Source organism: Hirundo rustica, chromosome 2 (assembly GCF_015227805.2).
Source record: "Hirundo rustica isolate bHirRus1 chromosome 2, bHirRus1.pri.v3, whole genome shotgun sequence".
Taxonomy (NCBI): domain Eukaryota; kingdom Metazoa; phylum Chordata; class Aves; order Passeriformes; family Hirundinidae; genus Hirundo; species Hirundo rustica.
In genome coordinates, this window is record NC_053451.1 from 36,888,114 (window position 1) to 36,906,028 (window position 17,915).

Below are 17,915 nucleotides of genomic sequence, written 5' to 3' on the forward strand. Positions count from 1 at the left end.
TGGCTGCATCTAAGAAAGGATCTCACAAAAAGATCTCAGAAGAGACAGAATATCTATCCTGAGGTGCCCTAAAGTGCACATCAGATGCAAGAGTCTTTTCTTGAGAGTACAGTGCCACCACTATCCCAGCTCTTCCCATTGAACAGAACCATGTGGAGAAAATGTTGCTGTTGAAAAGTCTACTTCAGGTAAGAGAGGGTGTGAGGAAGGGAAAAAACCCAAGTATGTGACAGTTAGGACTTTGATCACCATCCTTACCCATTTCTAAAATTGTAACTAATTTCTTACAGATAAGAACAATGTAATGAAGACTCGTAATTTCCTCAGAAATATCTTTACCATAGTAGCCATTTTACTGAGGATATTTGATGTATTTTTGTATTTGTTTTTGTCATGTTGCTTAACATATTCCTGAAAAGCAGTTCACTGAGGAAAAAATAGAAATATGAATGGAGCAATACGTGGATTGCTTCTCCATCTCTGGAGACTCAGATTCAGACTCTAATGGGATTTCTACAAAAACATCAGGTACAATATTTGACTAGAATGATATTTCAGGTCACGATTATTTAGCTCTTTCAGGACCTATTCAATATGCTCTGTTGAATATTTTCATAATGCCAAAATCTTGCTGTTAATGGATTTTATCAAACTAGTGCAATATACTATGTCAGACCTGAGTAAAGTACAACGACCGTCAAATATTCATCTCTAAAAGGGAAACTCAAAGCAGTCTTTTTATTCTTTTCTCTTGTGAGATTTGGAATGACTGAACTCCAATTCATTAGCATTCAGGTTGTTTATGGCACTACAAAACGATGAAAGGAGTTTGAAATGAAAGTATCTTAAAGTGTGAGACATTTTGTGAAATTATACATCTGTTTCTTCCTTGGAAAATTTGTATGCCAGCCAAGGCATAGCAAGGCAGAGAGACTGCAATTAAATCAGATAAAAATTTATTATGGTGTCCAGTTCAGGGCTCAGCAGTCCAGGTAAGGAATTTTTAGCATCCTCTGTATGCATAAAACACACTTTAAAAATAAAAATAGAGTATAAAAAAATCTATTATAATCTTCCCATAATATGTTAAAATAACTTGAATTTGTAAACTGACAGACATTTGAAGAGATTTAGAAAAGGCTCTAAATATCTAATCTTATGATCATGTTAATAATCCAATTATTATAATACTCACAAGACAAATATTTACCTGAGAGTCCTTAACAGCTTGATTAAGCATAAAAAGGCTACCACACAAAACAGAAGGAATACCTTGTAAAAGATCCTAGTAACATTTTTGATGAATTAAATATAGATGGCAGTCAAAGAGACAACCATTTTTGACCACTTGTAAAAAGCTCTTAAGCTCTTAATTCAAACCTCTCCTCCCCCAGAAGAAAAAAAAAAAAAAAAAAAAAAAAAAAAAAAAAAAAAAAAAAAAAAAAAAACACAAAACAAAACAAAACAAAACAAAACAAAACAAAAAACCAAACAAAAAAAAAAACAACACCACAACAAAAAAAAAACAAAAACCCAGCAGCTTCACCAGGCTGGGAGCAGTCATAGTAGTACTTTGTCATCTTTTTGGGTCTTGGTTCAGAAATTAGTTCCCAGCAAAGGAAAATATGCACATACTTACATTTAATTTCAGACCCATGTTTGCATATACCTAAAATTAAACATGTGCTCAGCTAATGAGGAAAAATGCATCTTCAAGGCCCAGAGTCCAAAGTCCTGGTTTGCATATCATAATCAGAGTTCCCCAGACACACTAGTTTTATTAAATATTACCAGTGGATTTTGATCCTCTTGCTTTCATTACTATATCCACTTTTTTTTTTTTTTTTTTTTTTTTTTTTTTTTTTTTTTTTTTTTAACGTGCATTTCAAGTAGCTAATTTTGGTTCAGGTATGCATCATGAAAACGCTGGGTTTGCCTCTAATTTTTATATGATCTCTATAAAGTTTTTAACTATCTGAATGTTGGAAAATACAAAAATTGGTACATTAAAATACTTGAAAATAGAAGGAGGTTTGTATGCTAAGTTAAGCCATACAGTAAATTTTACAAAGTGTTAGTAAAGGTTTCTATTTTATTATCAAAAGTAAAAAAATATAATTTATTCCTGATAAAAACCATATATACTACAGCTGTTTTGAAAGGACTCCAGTTTCATACAGATTTAGAGACATTGATCAAGGAGAAGTGAAAGATACTGCGGCATTTTATATGTTCTTTGGCCAGAGGGAATTTAAAGGGCTGAATTCAGCCATGTTCCCAAAAGACAGCTGACAGTAGAAAAAAAGACCCCCCCAAAACACATAATTCAGTAACACCTATGGAACAAAGATGTTAATGATAAACTAGGCTCACATCCTCATAGCGTCGTAGAATGGTTCTGGTTGGAAAGGGCCTTAAATATCACGTACTTCCAATCCCTCTGTCATGTGCAGGGACACCTTTCACTAGGCCAGATTGCTCAAAGCCCTCTGCAACCTGGCTTTGAATGCCTTTTCAGGTAAGATAAATCCTACATGTGTGAGGCAGATCCTACACATTGCATTGGATGAGATATTCAACTTAGGAGTGACTCACAGTATAAACATCCACCTCCAGTACAGACAGCTCACTTTGCTGTGCTGTTTATTTTGTAAGCACGGGGAGGGAAGGAAGGGGTTCACAGAAGTCATGATGAGTGTTGGGACATGGAAAACAACTGAGAGACACCAGGTTGTGGCTGCAGAGGCATTCCACTTGTTGCTCAGCCACCTCTGGGATTCTGCAAATCAAAGCCTTTTATTCTGTGACTTAGAGCACAAGCAACAAACACAATATAGGAGATGGGTAGAATCTAGCCAGCCGGCTACAGCTTCTTCCCATCCTGGCTATGCACTCATTCAAGTTGTGCAGGCAGTCCTCTGTAGCCTCCTGTCCTGAGTACTTATGTGAGAAATCAGAGCTGTGGGCTCACCTCCTATTAATCTGCAGGAGACGACTGCTCTAAGTACTGGAAGAAAATGCCTACCGGCACTATTTTTATGTTACCCTGGTTTTTCTGAGTTTTTTATAGCCTTTTGATTTTTCATAAATGGAGTCAGATCTTTTAGCTATGGTACAATATTAGAAGCAGTTTTACCTTTTACCCACAGATGTAACATAAACAAATCCTTTGTTTTTCATTTTCTGTCCTTTGTTTGCATATTTCTAACCTGAAAACAATTGTAACTGATGGCTGGTCTGGCCAGTTGGCTTGAGAGGTGAAAACTCTAAAAGCCAATCTTCTGCTAGACCCACAAATGTATAAAAAGTAAGAAATAAAACAAAGAGGCTCTCTCTCCGCCTGGATTCAGCCTTGAGCCGGATCGGAGAAGGACCTCTGCCCTGTGAAACCTCTCTCTCCGTGTGACTGCTTTGTGTGTCTCGGTAACATTTTTACTTCTTGAATTATTGCTGAAGTGAGTTAAGGTGTAAGAATTTAAGTGGTCTCTTCCTGAAACTCAAGCCCATGTATAGCAGTTTTTATAGCTAGACGTAGGAAAATATTTGTTGACTGTTTTGTTTTGTTTTCCCATAAGGAATCAAGGCCATACATTGTTCCCTATACCAGTCTCAGAGAAAAAGCATGTAAAGGAACTACACTTCTGCTAAGCATGAGGCAATTAAGCCTCAAGGGAGACAGCAACCCAAATGCACCCAAAATGGCTTCACAGATGTCTTGTGAAAGTGGAAGACATTTTGGTTTTAATGATATGCGTGGGAGGATGCTTCAAGCCTTGGAAGGAGATCAGTTCTCTGGGCTTGATGGGCAACATCTATCTGTCTCAAGTTGTGTTTTGGTTTTTAAATGAAAAGCAAAGTAAGAAGTAGTCACTAGCAACAGCAGGGACCTCAATTCTGATGTTTCTGAGCCCATTTCATTAGAACCAGTAAAAAAATTAGGACAGAGTATCAGCATATACCAGCATCTCCTATTGTATAATCATCCTGAAGAGATTAAATACAAGAAGACAAAAATAGAGCTCTGGATCTTTTTGTTTTTAGCAGAGTTAACACATTTGGATCTTGGGTATTGCAGCATCCTCAAAAATGTCAGAACAGTTTTGTAAAATTTGGAAGGAAGCTGCCTAGAATGTTTTGGGTTTTTTCTATTTTAATCATATTTTATCCCTGGCTGAAGAGATTCACAGCAAACCATTTTCTGCATTTATTACAACCCTTAGCACAAGACAGATCTATTTAAAAGTGCACATTGGGTTAAGAGTGAAAAAAATATAACAATGGATCAAATTTTTCCAAATTTCGACCGTATTTATTCATTTTAATGGCTGGATGGTCCCATCAATAGCAACAAATCTGTAGAAAGGAGTGACACCAACAGCCTTGAGCAAAACAACCTACAGAAAATCTGACACAGAAGAACCAGGAGGTGTTTTTTTTTTTTTTTTTTGCAAGCTCAGGATTAACATCCCCTTTCTCCATAGTCATGACAAGGATGGCAACAAGAAGGTTCACAACACAGATGTGGTATGAGTGATAGAAATGGAAAGTGGTGCAAAACATCCTCACCTGCTTCCATTACATCCTCAAAAAAATAATCTCTGTTCTCTCCTCATGTACATTCTACTTCCTGTGAAATATCCCTTCCCTTCCCTTCCCTTCCCTTCCCTTCCCTTCCCTTCCCTTCCCTTCCCTTCCCTTCCCTTCCCTTCCCTTCCCTTCCCTTCCCTTCCCTTCCCTTCCCTTCCCTTCCCTTCCCTTCCCTTCCCTTCCCTTCCCTTCCCTTCCCTTCCCTTCCCTTCCCTTCCCTTCCCTTCCCTTCCCTTCCCTTCCCTTCCCTTCCGAGCTCTGTAATTCCTAGGTCTTCTAAGTCATTCTGTTTCCATAGGAGCTACATGAATTCTTCTGACCCCATTTCACAGTGGCACTGAATAGCATGGTAACAAGGTTAAAAGACATTTTATTTATTTATATATATATATATATATATAAAAAGACAAACATTATACAATAGAAACCTTAATCATGTAGTTATAAGTTTAAAAAATGTTTGAAAGTCTGTTGCTTTGTCTTTCCAATTCATATGGTCCTGCTGCTAAAAAAATTTCCCTGAGGTTCCTGCTACATCTCTCCTATAAATGATTCTCTTTGATCAGAATCCAGTGCAAGCATGGCTTTTTTTCAGTCTTACAGAGGCAATGATTCCATATCACAGCACTGAAACCCTTGACAGCTCAGTGGGGGTGAGAAGAAGAAGCAGGATTATCTAAAAAAGAGAGAAAAAAGAGGAAGCAATTCAAAGTCAGGCCAAAGATGACAGGAGAATCAGGATAGGCAGCTGTACAAAATCATACTTGATCTCTGCCAGAGATGTGGTATGTAGGGGTGAATGACAACTTCTAATTAAAGTTGTGACTGATTACCATGTAAGAAATGACAATTTGTCGAAGACCTGGATCTGAAGATGAATCACTTTTATTTGTGGAAAATGCTAATTTAAAGTTATGAATTTTTAGAGGAACATCTGTGGCTTTTTTTTTTTTTTTTAATATATATATAAATTTGCTCCATAATTAAATCTTCCCATACTTTACTGAAACTTTTAAACTGTCATTTATCTAAGCACTGACTGTGCATTACAGTATGTAAAAAGGAAGAAATACTGAAAACGAAATTTGGAAGAGACCCTGACAGTAATTCAGCAGCCCTTATTTGAAATTCCAGGAATGATGCAGTTTTAACACAAACCATTCATGGTTGTGTAATAGATTCACAGATCTCTATCAAGCAGCTCAGGATATTATTTTTCAGACATTTTGAATTGTTTACTTGTCACATATGCATGTGAAGTGAATTCATACCCATTTTCAAAGAGACACATGAATATGAGCATTATTCAGACACATATGCTGACTCACTTGAAAGCACATTTTGAAACTGGATTCACACTGAGATTAGCCAGCTTCTGTGTGGTTTTCTCTTGAGAGCTGTCTTAATTGTTGTCCAAATTGATATTTTTCAATACAGAAGACTAAATTTTTGTCACCTTCTACTGGCTGCTTCACATTCCTCAGGCAGGGCAAACCCCCTGGGAATCCACCTAGTGAAGAGTTTTCTTAGCATGAAGTCTTTGCATGGCCAGATACTGCTTCGCCACCTGTTCCGATTTGATCTCCTATGGAATTTGTCTCCATGGTATTTTTTACCTTTAAATACCTAAAACACAGTGTTTAACATTTTTAATAAGATCAGTATCTTGAAACACAGTCACATAGATAAACATTTTCCAAACACCTTTCTTTAATGCCTTGCTTCAGAATTCAAATTATGTTTTATACTTAAAGGTAAATCTGAATTCTGAAGCATTAATTATCACATTTTCACACTATTCAGAGTTATTATATACCTCTAGGCTGTTGTCAGATGATCTTAAAGATGAGCCTTAAAAATGGATATGGAGAGAAAAGATTTTGCATATTTGCTCATGCCATTGTTTATGCTTATAGTTAGCTTTACAAAACTGAAAGTTACACTGTGTATTTATTTCGCAACTCTTTATACTTTGTCTTTATGTAAATCACATTTGGAGAACAGGCAATAAAATGTGAAAGTCAAATTTTATGTCTGGGGTTTTTTTGTTTGTTTGTTTCGTTGTTTTTTTTTTTTTTTTTTTCCCTGAAGTTACACATTATTATGAGTTACCAATTAAGTTACATATGTAAAAGCTATCTTTTCCTGTGAGATTAAGGAAACAGGTAATTGGGGTAATTAATTTATGGGAAAATTAATATGCAAATATGAATGTACTTCTACCCAATTCTTTTCCTTCCATTTAGCATAGGAAGCATGGTCTTGCAGCAGTTATGGTTTTCTGTACCAGCACATCTCAGAGCTATGGCAATAGATGTCCTGAGCACCATTCCCTCTTCAGCAAGATCTGTGCTGCACTATATCATGATACTGAAGCAAACTACAGGAAAAAATAAACCTAGAAAACTTCCCAAAATAAAAGAAAATAAAATTCTGGTCAGAAAAGCAATGTGTCTTTTCATATCACAGAATCACAGAATGGGTAATGTTGGAAGGGACCACAGTGGGTTCACCTGGTCTGATTTCTCTGTTCAAGGGAACTTGTTTTTCACTCAAACATTAAAAATCCCAAGTGTTAATGAAACTTACAGAGGAGATAGGACAAGAAATACTTTGTATTCTCAACTAACATCTCTGCTAATTCGACCTGAATCCCAACTGCTAACTTGAGTTACGCTCTTTCAAATCTGTTATTGATGTAGAAGCTTCTGTAGGTGAGTTATCAACCCTGCCTCACACATTCCCTACTTTTCAGTAAGATTTTACAGGTGCCATTGTTTTGTCCTGCATTTTAAATTTTGTCAAGCTGTTCTGTTATGGTGATGGTGCATGACAACATTCCAGCATTCTAATTAATGTATGGATTTTATGCTCTCTGCATTAAAGGCATCATTTCCCAGTAGCCCCAGCAAAGACTACTCTGGAAGCACATAGGAAAAAAACTTTGCTCAGTACATTGGTGTATGTTTTAGAGATGGCCTGGCCTTTAAAGAGGACATGTGGTTTTGCTTACTGTTTAGCATTAAACTTGTTCTAATACTTTGGATCTTAAACCAAAGATAAAAAGGCTTCACTATGGAAACTACTTCTACTACTACTACTGCTTCACTATTCACTACTTAAAAATTAGTGAATATATTTCTGAATGAATATTTGTAATGGTTTGAATTCGCAACTGGGCAGAAACACCAATTAATGTAGTGGTTTCGCCACACATTTGCCAAATTCTGGTTGCCAAATTTAGTGTAGTGGTCTTAGTGTTTATTCTTGTTCTGTGGGAGAAAGATTAGGAGAAAAGCAAAGCAGGCTCAAGCTTAAAAATGAACAAATAGTTTTATTAATAGACTGAAAGAATGGAAAAGAAAAGTTTGGGGAAAAAAACTAAAATAAAACAGAATGAAACTCCAAAAACATTTTTCCCTCCCCTTACAAACTGTTAACTTTCCTACAAAACAACATAAAGAGACAAAACCTGTGATTTCCAGTCAGTTTCACCATTTGAAACTAGTCTTTCACCAGTCTTTAGGAGAAAAGTCTCTCTCAGAGTCATGGATCCCACTGACAACAGTTCTCTTGTGGATTTTTTTAACTGTCACAAAAACAACCACCTGAGGAAATCTGCTTTTGTGACCCTCCCAGGAGCAGTTTCCGAAGCTGCTTATGGGTCATGGGTCTTAGACTCTTGCATACTGGGGTGTCACCTTTTAAAGATGAGTAACTCCAAAGGCAAAGGATTCTTCATCTCAAGGAACAGATATTATCTTCTCACTTCTTCATTGGTGCAGAGAGTTTCTCATCTCTATCTCTGTTCAAGCATCTTATGGGATTAATATCACTTAGTCCATCACAAACACCTTTGCCCAAATCCACACACAAATCTAAACAATCATCTCCCCAAATCCTTATCTTTTCCATAATTTAAAGGGATAATCTACATATAAAGTTCATTTCCATGGCTCAGTTAAGAAGTCCAGCCTAAAATGGAATGCAAACTCCTAAATCCCTTGTCCCAATAGTCCTTTCACTCTTGCTCCACTGACTTCATGCTGTTTCTTCTCTATGTTCACTCTGTCCCTTTCTTTTCTCTCTCAGAGAAGGGTTAGCCCTTGGAAGCTTCATTTTGCCAGGAAATGGTTAAATCTGCCCAGAGTCTTTTTCTCTCTCCCTGCAGATCATGGTGTTAGATTTTCAAGGCTTCGCTGGTAAGGGGGGAAGAACTCCGGCTGAAAGATCAGAGATCAGAGCACCCAGGCAGTCTGGAATCAAATAAACCAGGCAGGATCATATAATGCCATTTTTGCCCACCGCTCAGTGTAAATCGGGGCAGGCCCTGGCCCAGCCAGGGCCGCAGCTGGTACCAGGGCCCGGCCGGCAGAGCCTGCCCTGTTCCCCGTGCTGGCAGCAGATGGGCCCGGAGGCACAGCCCGGCCAGCCCCGTAGCTGGTACCAGGGCCCGGCCAGCAGAGCCTGCCCTGTTCCCCTTGCTGGCAGCAGCTGGGCCCGGAGGCACAGCCCGGCCAGGGCGGTAGCTGGTACCAGGGCCCGGCCAGCAGAGCCTGCCCTGTTCCCCTTGCTGGCAGCAGATGGGCCCGGAGGCACAGCACGGCCAGGGCCGTAGCTGGTACCAGGGCCCGGCCGGCAGAGCCTGCCCTGTTCCCCGTGCTGGCAGCAGCTGGGCCCGGAGGCACAGCCCGACCAGGGCCATAGCTGGTACCAGGGCCCGGCCGGCAGAGCCTGCCCTGTTCCCCTTGCTGGCAGCAGACGGACCCGGAGGCACAGCCCGGCCAGGGTCGTAGCTGGTAGCAGGGCCCGGCCGGCAGAGCTTGCCCTGTTCCCCTTGCTGGCAGCAGATGGGCCCGGAGGCACAGCCCGGCCAGGGTCGTAGCTGGTACCAGGGCCCGGCCGGCAGAGCCTGCCCTGTTCCCTGTGCTGGCAGCAGCTGGGCCCGGAGGCACAGCCCGGCCAGGGCCATAGCTGGTATCAGGGCCCGGCCAGCAGAGCCTGCCCTGTTCCCCGTGCTGGCAGCAGCTGGGCCCGGAGGCACAGCCCGGCCAGGGTCGTAGCTGGTACCAGGGCCCGGCCGGCAGAGCCTGCCCTGTTCCCCGTGCTGGCAGCAGCTGGGCCCGGAGGCACAGCCCGGCCAGGGTCGTAGCTGGTACCAGGGCCCGGCCGGCAGAGCCTGCCCTGTTCCCTGTGCTGGCAGCAGCTGGGCCCGGAGGCACAGCCCGGCCAGGGCCATAGCTGGTATCAGGGCCCGGCCGGCAGAGCCTGCCCTGTTCCCCGTGCTGGCAGCAGATGGGCCCGGAGGCACAGCCCGGCCAGCCCCGTAGCTGGTACCAGGGCCCGGCCGGCAGAGCCTGCCCTGTTCCCCTTGCTGGCGGCAGATGGGCCCGGAGGCACAGCCCGGCCAGGGCCGTAGCTGGTACCAGGGCCCGGCCGGCAGAGCCTGCCCTGTTCCCTGTGCTGGCAGCAGATGGGCCCAGAGGCACAGCCCGACCAGGGCCGCTCCTCTGGGCCCGGCTCAGCCCAGCCCCGGCCAGGGCGAAGGGGCACGGCTGACCCCCGGCTGCCGTACGAGGTTACCTCTCTCTCTGGCCAAACGGAAAAGGGCTGACCTGCAGAAAATCAGGGCTTTTTATATGAGTACTGCCCAAAGTCTCAATTGACATTCTCGGTGGTCAAAACAGTTGCAAATATCCCAACTAACCTTCTGATAGGTCTCTGTCCTTTCTGAAGCAATTCCCAGGTCCTGAGCAGGAAATACATTCCACATTTTTCCATAACTAGAAACTAAACTGTGCCAATCCATGGCAATATTGAAAACATTATTTTTATAAGGATAGCATTCTCCAAAAGCTGTAAAGTATTCACTTTTCCAAGCATTAAATGTTTCTTTTAGGCTTTTCCTGTATCATAATTTAAATAAAATATGTAAAGCTGACATTTTATGTCATCTCTCTATAAAATAAGGCAAGCTCATAAACCAGTCTGACTGCAGATGATAACAATATACAACTTTGGCTCAGAGAGCACATACTCTTAAATCCAAAAGTGCCTTTTGAAGTTCAATCCCTTATACTTGTCACAGCCTTCTGCCCTCTCATGATAGAAGTCTCTCCTCAGTTCTATAAAAATAAGATTTGGTGGGAAACACAATTTTGACAGCTACCATTCTGGATTACATCACAAGGAGCTGGACATTGTGTGGAGGTAAGCTGAGGAGGGCAGACGAACTCTCTTTTGTAGCATTGTATCAGGCTGTCTCAAGATCTGAGACAGGTAAGAACTCATCAGCTTCACTTGTTAATGAGCAGTGCCTTTGGTTTCATTATCCAGGGACATTTCAATTTCATACAACAGTGCCAGTGCACTTTGAATTTCTCAAACATGCTCTTCTGATCGGTCTCACATTTTTTGCTCCTTAATTTTCCACTGATGGACGAGATTCCTGATGATAAGAAAGATACAGTGTACTCTACAGCGAGACTTAAACTCCAGAAATGGGAGATGGTGGAGGCTGATGACACAGCTGCATCAACTACAGATATGCTTGGGGAAAACCAGGAGTCCCTTGCATCAACAAGACTCCCACCTAGAGCCTCTGATCAGCAAGATGGCTGATTCAAATACTTCTGCAGCAGAACAGATAACCTCCAGAACAGGGTAGGAATGGTCGTCCAACTGTCACCCATAAGAAGTATCAGCAGCTGCTGGGACTTATTTTGTTTATTGACATCTTGCAAGCAGGTTAGAGGTGAACAAGGAATATTTGATATCTTTCATGGACCCAGATAATACTTTACTGCTGAAGCAGTCCTAAAGAGACTCATCAAGAGATGAGGGTAAGTAGTAGGTTCATACCCCAGACAGTGATGCAAAAATATCCAGATTGTCACAAAGAAATTTTGTGATTCAAAATGGACTTGAAAAAAGGTTTTGTATCCCTTGATTCAGAGCTATTCTACAGTTTGTGCTCTCTGTAAAAACAGAGGTAAGGGAGGATAATCTCCTTTAATGCCAGAGCTCTGGACACTAGCAAAGAACTTCAGTTGCTGTAAACCAAAGAAACTGAAAAATAGAAATTTGCAGAATATTATGAGTATGTACAAGGTGAGAAGAAAGGTTTTAAGTGAGATATCCAGCTGGCCTTCTGTAGCTCACATTTCCAACTGGTCTTAAGCAAGCACTGCTGTCAGCAGAGGTCCATCATTTTCTGGTAGCTGAGAGTCTCATACAATAACTCCAGTAATGCAGCTTTGATTTTCACCAGCTGATGACTTCAGCCACAGATTTTTAGTTCATAAGAAGTTAAAGTCTTTATTTATTTATTATTAGTAGCATTATTAGTATTATCATCATTCTTTTACCAGACTGGACATGACGATGATAACCTGGGAACTTCACTACAATCTCCATTGCTGTTCTTATTAGAAGTGGGTTACAATTGTTTGTGAAGCCTGTTTTCACACATGCCTTCAGGTTTAAAAAGGGATTCATCTAAATGTAAAGCTAAGGTAATGATACTATTTTCCTGAGATTGAGAAGCCAGGTTAATGAACTGTTTAAAAGAATTTTGGCATGTCCAGACAGAAGGCGGGTACAACCAGAATATATATATATATATATATATATATATATATATATATATATATTTTTTTTTTTTTTTTTTTTTTCCCCCTAGCCTGGTCTAGCCCCACAACTTGTAATTATTCCACCATGTATTCAATTAAAACCGCATGTTTTATTCTTGTTCATTTTAGTGTTTTTGGTTTAAGTTTTATAGATTTTATAACAGGCAATTCTTACTTTAATGATCTAACATGGTGGTAAATGCTTAAATCAAATTGACTGTATCAGGGAACTGTAACCAGGTGAGAAAGTATCAGTTACAGCAAATATAGGACACACACGTTTATAGAGAAAAAGGAGAAAGGGGCAGATCTTTAAAGAAGGTTAAGTTCATACTACATTTTATGATTCTTTTAGAAAAGTTCAAAACACTTCCGGTAATGATTTACTCTGTAAGGCACTTGATCTTAACAAAAATGCTTAACAACTGAATGATAAGTAAACAGCTGTTCCAAAGCCACCAAAAATTATTCCCAGACTAGAGTTTTATTAATAACACTGGCTTAAGGAATAGGACAAGAAAAAAAGCCATGAATTCATGCCTTAAGGGAACATGATTATATTAGTTTTGGTAGAAAGCAAAACTAGAATTGGTTATAGCAATGAAAAAATCCCCAGATTTGAAAATTATCCGTATATTTCGGCATCCTAAACAATGGACTGTGATTATAACAATCTGGAGTGGTTCATGGGAAAAAAACCTATCTATTTTCCCCTTTAACATGGTTGCCAAATATAAGAAAACTTACCCTGACCAACCTTATTATAGCTGTTCTGAAGTCATTATCTGTAGTTACATTGCTGAGCAAAATAGTATGGAGTTAGGCAAAGATCAGCCAGTAAGTACAAGCCAAATTAATGTCCTTGACACAACCAATAGTTTAAAAGAAATCCCAGAAACTGCTATGTCATGGGGGACTCATTTGTATATCAATAAAAAAGGTTGCCCATAGAGGTGGGAGATGCCCCATTCCTGGAAGCATTCAAGGTCAGTTTGGATGGGGCTGTGAGCAACCTGATCTAATTGAAGAAAATCCTTGGTCAGTGCAGAGGTTTGGACTTGACAGGGTATGAAGGTCCCTTCCAACTCAAACTATTTAATGTTCTTCTGTGAAGGACAGACAGATATTCTATTTTTTCTGTATTTCTCTTTCATTTCAATTCATAAGAGCCACAGCATACTACAGTCTAACATCTAAGTGCTGTTACAAAGCAATGTGCTCATGTTCTAAAGGAATGTGCCAAAGAAACCTTTCCTAAAACAAACAAATTTAATAAGAGCAATAAGAAACCTCAATTCTATGACTGCCTGTCTGTAATCATGCAACAACCTTCTATCTTTTCATCCTTAATCAGAATTCATATGGAGCTACAAGGGCAAAAGTCCAGAGATGATGGATTTAAGTGTTAACTATACATTGCTACTATCCCTCACTATATCTGATCAAATCATCAACACCTCTGTAGCTCAAAGCTTGACCCTATTCAACTCATGAGAAGAGTTGAAGCAGATCCGGAGTAAAATACAATGTGCTCTCTGGCAAGAAAATAATGTGAAACAATCTCAAGGTTAACTCACTGACTAGCATTTCTTGAACATAACTTTTTTCCAGTATAATCTAGTTAGAAGAAACTGGTTTATCTTGACAACCAATCCCTTAGTATTTCATACATTTATACCATCTACTTTGGAATATAGAAAAATAAGCAGGAAGGAAATCTTCCAGACTCTGCAATTCCCATCTGGCCCAGAGCACTGAAGCATGACTCCATGTTCTTGAAACAGTATAATGCATGCCTAAAGCTATCAGTTTAGATTCATGGTCTCCATCCTTATCTTCAAAGCCACAGTATCCCAGAAGTGCCATTGGAACACTAGGTATTCAGTGTTCTTAACAAAATACTGATATCAAAGTCATGCATGCTTATAAACAGGATTCAAAACAAACCTCTGTTCACAGTGTGATTACGAGAGAAAGGTGGTGAATTTGGACAATACATTTCATGCTGTCTTTATAGCAGCCAGGTAGTCAGCTGAACACCATAAAGACCATGTAAAACAATTGACACTTACTGTCAGACTGGTTTTACAAGCACTTGAAAATGATACAGTCCTTTAGGATTTCCTTACAAACATAATAGCAGAGTATCTTGTCATATTCCCAAACTCTCCTCTTGCAAATGTTATTCTGTAATTCTTGAAAGAAACAGAGAAAATCAACCCAAGATGAGTATTTAACTACTGTTGATGGTAGAATACATTTAGAAGCATTAAAAAAAAAAAAAAAAAAAATCTGTAGCACAATAATTGATATACCAACAATTAAGGGAAGCATGGAATAATTTATGAGACAGCAAAGAGTTTCCATTATAGAAAAAGACAATAATGACTACATATGTTCTACAGAAAGGATATTGTAAACTGTGCCACTGAAGATTAAAGTTCCTGAATTTGTTTTGTTTGCTCACTTGTTTTCATATGAAGTGTCATTGATAGGAAGCTACACAGTCTGTACTGCATCATAAAAATTTCCTGCAATGTAACACTTTCAAGCATGGCTTGCACTAGGGTAAACAGGCTACCAGTAAAGATTCTATATTATTTCTTAATCAAAACCTTAATAGGTCTAATACAGATACCTTTTCTTGGGTAAGGACTGTCTACAACCCAGCACCTAGGGTGTTGTTGAAAAACAGGTTAGGAATGAGGGTACAAATCCAAGTCTCTGAAAGTGAAAGCATCCATGAATAGTTGTTGCTTTGCATTATTTGTTTTCATATTGTATTTTATGTTACTTATTTTTATATTGGGTTTTATGTTATAGTGGTTTGTTCTGTACTCCCCTGTTCTCCTGGAAAGTGTTTTATTCCAAGGTTTGTCCCCACCCCTCTTCCCTGTCACTCCACCCAGTCCCCTCCTACAGGCCCTCTCTTTCAGCTGTTCTTCCCAGCTTCTAGAGAGTTCAGGTAAGGACATCAAATGATAGGGCAAGAGCCGAGGAGGTTCCTCCCTTTATGTTCCCATTGGTTTCTTTGAATGTCCCTCCAACCCTGTTCCACTCCCACCTTATCCTTCATTGGGTGTTGGTTTGTTCCCTCCTTTAGCCCCTCCCCTATATATAAGAGTTGCTGAACTGAGGCAGATGTCCAGTCAGGATGGAATGGACTGGAATAAAGACCTTGGACTCACCCTCTCACCACATCTGACTCCTTTCCTCTGCCATAGATGTGGTCTCTCTCGTGATAAGAGGAAAAAGCCCCTTTGCTGCCCTCCTGGTTTTTAGGACCCAGGGGAGTTTTCCCGTCTTGTCACAGTCTTGAGCTAGCCTGGGTGAAACAGAGACAGCGGCTCTGATAGAGACAAGCAACAAATAGTAATAATAAAAAATATATGACACCTGTATCTAGAATCACCTCTCACAGGTGAAAGATCACCTGTGATCTAATAGGCTGGAATCATTCTAGTTTCCAGAGGGAAGTACTAGTTTTGCAGATTAGGAAAACTTGTCATCTCTTTAAAGTGTAAATACCCAATGGGTTTGAGCACTTGCATTTCACTGAGGTATAACAAAGTTAGATAGCTGCTGTAGGATTAACTTCATTTTTCTGTCAGATGATAAAGACTAGTTTGCACTGACACAGCAGCTCATTGACCACAAGGCTAGATAAGCTGTATGACTCCCTGCTATATTTTACATAGTGTATGCATGCCTTAAGTGTATGCATGCCATTTTAAAAACCTGAACTAAAATCTAATGGAAGTAATAGTTATGAAAATAACAACAGCAGCTCCAATTTATTATTTATTATGGTAGCATCATAATTCAGTGTGTCGGTCTAAATTCATCCTTCATTGATAGACTTTTTTCATCCTGTCACTGATGCAGCAGTAGCTTGATCCAAGAGAAACTCATACCATCTATAGCACAATCTTATGTATTAGGATAAAAGATACACAAAAACATAGAGGAAGGACTTAAGCCGAGAATTATCCGACTCTTTGTATCAATGGTGGAATGCATATCTCACAGTTGGCGGTGCAACTTTAGCAACAAACTTCTAATTGAAAACACTTTAAATGACATGCACATTTAACTAACGGGCTTAATGTGATTTTCATAAACTTCAGCTGGAGAACTATGTTCTAAGCTAGTACGCTCTCTCAAATGAGAAGTGAGTGACAGAAAATTCATGCATACATCTAGATGATTATATCTAAAACATGAATTAGTGTCACACTAATTGACAACCTTCTCTAAAATTAAGCCAACAACAGTCCTTCTCCAGCTGTACTTCTGCTATCCAGAACAGATTTGTGTTTCAGAGACGGGCAGCTCTGCTGGCTCCAGGACCTGCATGTTGAACATCTCACCTCATTAAGTGCCACAAAGCCATAAATGCCACATAACCACAGAGATGAAATATGGTGTGGTCTGGAGTACTTCACAAACTGGAAATGGCTGCCCATCTGCAGGGATCCTGGCATCCAAATTATAGGACGAAGACAGTGTAGGCAAGCCTGGTGGAGCCAGCCAACCATGCCAACCCCTTCTCCTAACCAGGCAGTCCCTGCACCTACTGCCTTGCCAGGACATGTTGCGCCGTGTAAGAGGCCTAGTTGTGGGTTTCTGCGTTGCTTAAAAGCCTCAGCTTCATCACTGTTTTCATTTCTTTTTTTCCCCCCTTTCCTTCCTTTATGCCTAAAGATCAATAGAGTATTCAGACATACTGTCTTATAACTTGATAAAATGATCTGCCTTAAGGTGTGATGGTTCAACCTTTTTTTTTTTTTTTTTTTTAGGGTCTCTATTAGCACCAGGGTGTGACAATGATTAAGAGATCAAAGCCCAACACGGTAGAAGAGAATCTCTCTTTTACTGTCAGTGGTAAAAAGTATGGGATTATAATGCATATTTCTTGTCATCCACATGCTTTCCCCCTGTAAATAATCATAGCTCCTATTCACTTATTCATGTATTTTAAAAAATTCACTGGTTTATTTATTTTCTTTGAATTTATTTGCATGTATTGTGCCCTCTCATCAGCTCAAATGCTAATAGAGATTCTTTGTATCATTTGCAATAATAATCATATTTTCATCCTTTCATATTTATTGGTGAGCCAGCTTTGTCTGCTAGATTATACATATAATTCTCTTCTGGATTCAGTAGTAAGAAACTATGGTATGATGAAAATAATGTTTATGAAAATGTAATTTACACTCTTTGTGATAGGGAAAGTCAGTCATACTAAGTAATATGCATTTTAGGGAACTTATCAGATACCAGGAATGCTATTCATGACTGAGAACTCTCAATTGATGTGCTGTGAAAGATTGTTTTGTGTCATTTGCAGAATGCTGATGCCTAGAACTGGGGTGTCATTTCTGCTATATCTAACATCATTTAAATTATGAAGGAAAAAAGGAAGTGATTGTTGGTGTGGAGTAATGGGACCATAATGATTTATTATGTCAGAGATGAAGCTTGACTCTGATCTTTTAAAATAGCTTTTCCATGGAAAAGTAGCAGGCATTTAAGTACTCTATTTATCTCCTAGATACAATGAAATATGCAGTACATTTCTGGTATTGAACAGCAAAGTTCTCTATAATCGAAGGATTCTCCATCTCCAGTTCAGTTAGGTCTTCCGATGAATTCTTCCTGCTAACACTTGTGCAGTAAACTGGTTACACAGGC

General features: G+C 39.8%; 1 long non-coding RNA gene across 1 annotated transcript; it reads right to left on the minus strand.

Annotated features, from left to right (window-relative positions):
• Positions 1-14,296: 14,296 nt before the first annotated feature.
• LOC120766029 (uncharacterized) lies at positions 14,297-15,496 on the minus strand. The gene is made up of 3 exons (XR_005704561.1): positions 15,407-15,496; positions 14,857-14,942; positions 14,297-14,413 (listed from the first exon to the last, which is right to left on the minus strand). It is a non-coding gene; the product is annotated as an uncharacterized LOC120766029 (long non-coding RNA).
• Positions 15,497-17,915: the final 2,419 nt, after the last annotated feature.